At 51.8% G+C, this 2,500-nt stretch overlaps 1 non-coding gene across 1 annotated transcript; it reads left to right on the top strand.

The window, feature by feature from the left end:
• Positions 1-1,551: 1,551 nt before the first annotated feature.
• TRNAS-UGA (transfer RNA serine (anticodon UGA)) lies at positions 1,552-1,632 on the top strand. Its single transcript has one exon. It is a non-coding gene; the product is annotated as a tRNA-Ser (tRNA).
• The last annotated feature ends 868 nt before the right edge of the window (positions 1,633-2,500 follow it).

Raw genomic sequence — 2,500 nt, 5'->3', positions numbered from 1 at the left:
AGCTGCAATTTTGCGATTTGCTCGGAAATGTCCCCAAAACAAGATGTAAACATGCATGTTGATTATAGGATGGACGATAAAGCAGACATTGGTAAGACTCCCATCCAGGACTCTCTGACTGTTAGTGGTGGGGGCCTGATTATATTTCCACCCTGACACTAGTTGCCGCTAGATCCATCGACGCCTGGCATCGCCTCCTTCTGTAAGAAGCCCATCCTGCGCTTTTCCTTGCCTGCATCTTTACAGCAGATATTGGGAGGGGTCCATGTGGATACAGAGGATGGAGCAACTGGCACGCAAGCTATCTGCCGAGCCTTTTTTGTGTGTCAGCACAAGGGTTCTCGTGTCACTTCGAGACCTTCCTTGGCAGATGCATTCAGGAGAGGCCCCCTACCTGCGACACAGTGAAAGTACAGTCTTTTGCTGCCCTGTGCAAGCCAGGGGACTGAAGGCACAGCTTTCTGCCACAACAGCAGAGAGCAGAGGAAGGGCGCCCAGGAGGACCGTCAGAGGGTGGTGAGGCCCCTGTCCTCTCGGCCCCGATCGGCCAAGACCTCTCTATATGGGCAGAAGGGACCCATTCTGCGGTCCTCTGAGACTTAGGGCCACATGCCCAGAAGGCCCACCACCCAAATCTTTGCCATATGGCTTAGACTAACTACCGGACCACTTGTGCGGCCATTTATTCCTCTGGAGCCTGTCAAAATGGCCTGCCGAAATTGGCTCCCAGGAGGCCTCTGCAACTCGATTTGCATAGAGACAGCCCCTGCCCAGGCATGCTTCCAAACAGGACACTGTTAACAGTTTCAATTTGGAGCTGGCAGAAGCCAGTGCAACCTAGTGAAGGTGAGGCTCTGCTGCCTGGCCGCTTGCTAGGTTTATTAGCACAGATCTGTCCCTGGCACTTAGTCCGAGCTTGGCAGGGAGGGGATATGGCATTTAGGGAACTTGGGCCAGACCATAGAGATTCTGACTTTTGAATGCATTTTCAAGGGTCATGGGAGGGCCAAAAGGGAACGGTGCAGAGCGGCATAAAGTAAGGGGCGGAGGAGACATTGTGTGTGGCTAAAGTGTTAAGTTTATAGTAGAAACAGGTTTGCTCAGGAGTAGTCGTGGCCGAGTGGTTAAGGTGATGGACTAGAAATCCATTGGGGTTTCCCCGCGCAGGTTCAAATCCTGCCGACTACGGTGCAGCGCCCGCTTTTATTGTTTACTCTTTTCTGGTGTGGAAAACAATCTTAAAATAGCAGTATAATACAATTACTAAAGGAGGCTGCGGCGCACTAGAGCTATTCAAGCAAGATCCTAGGAGTAAAAGCGGCTTCATCCTTTAGGCCAACGCAGAGAAACTGGTACGTTTTGACGGGTTTCGTTTTGCAATTTCAAACATATATGTACATTTAAAAGAAACTTGTGAGGAGAAAGAACGGTGCATGATGAGAGAGAAGGGTGGAAAGTGCAGGACAAGATCTAGAGGCAAGGCGATAGAGACTAAGGACTCTTCTGTGTAAGCAAAGCACAATCTTTCGAGTGAGAGTTTCACTCTCATGGGTAGTCGTGGCCGAGTGGTTAAGGCGATGGACTTGAAATCCATTGGGGTTTCCCGCGCAGGTTCGAACCCTGCCGACTACGTCTCGGTTTGAACTGAGCTGCAATTTTGCGATTTGCTCGGAAATGTCCCCAAAACAAGATGTAAACATGCATGTTGATTATAGGATGGACGATAAAGCAGACATTGGGAAGACTCCCATCCAGGACTCTCTGACTGTTAGGGGTGGGGGCCACGATTATATTTCCACCCTGACACTAGTTGCCGCTAGAGCCATCGACGCCTGGCATCGCCTCCTTCTGTAAGAAGCCCATCCTGCGCTTTTCCTTGCCTGCATCTTTACAGCAGATATTGGGAGGGGTCCATGTGGATACAGAGGATGGAGCAACTGGGACGCAAGCTATCTGCCGAGCCTTTTTTGTGTGTCAGCACAAGGGTTCTCGTGTCACTTCTAGACCTTCCTTGGCAGATGCATTCAGGAGAGGCCCCCTACCTGTGACCCAGTGAAAGTACAGTCTTTTGCTGCCCTGTGCAAGCCAGGGGACTGAAGGCACAGTTTTCTGCCACAACAGCAGAGAGCAGAGGAAGGGCGCCCAGGAGGACCGTCAGAGGGTGGTGAGGCCCCTGTCCTCTCGGCCCCGATCGGCGGCCAAGACCTCTCTATATGGGCAGAAGGGACCCATTCTGCGGTCCTCTGAGACTTAGGGCCACATGCCCAGAAGGCCCACCACCCAAATCTTTGCCATATGGCTTAGACTAACTACCGGACCACTCGTGCGGCCATTTATTCCTCTGGAGCCTGTCAAAATGGCCTTCCGAAATTGGCTCCCAGGAGGCCTCTGCAACTCGATTTGCATAGAGACAGCCCCTGCCCAGGCATGCTTCCAAACAGGACACTGTTAACAGTTTCAATTTGGAACTGGCAGAAGCCAGTGCAACCTAGTGAAGGTG

Source organism: Ambystoma mexicanum, chromosome 3q (genome assembly GCF_040938575.1).
Source record: "Ambystoma mexicanum isolate Mex_15411 chromosome 3q, UKY_AmexF1_1, whole genome shotgun sequence".
NCBI lineage: Eukaryota > Metazoa > Chordata > Amphibia > Caudata > Ambystomatidae > Ambystoma > Ambystoma mexicanum.
Note: the sequence above shows the minus strand (reverse complement) of the source record. Positions and strands in the feature narration are given on the sequence as shown.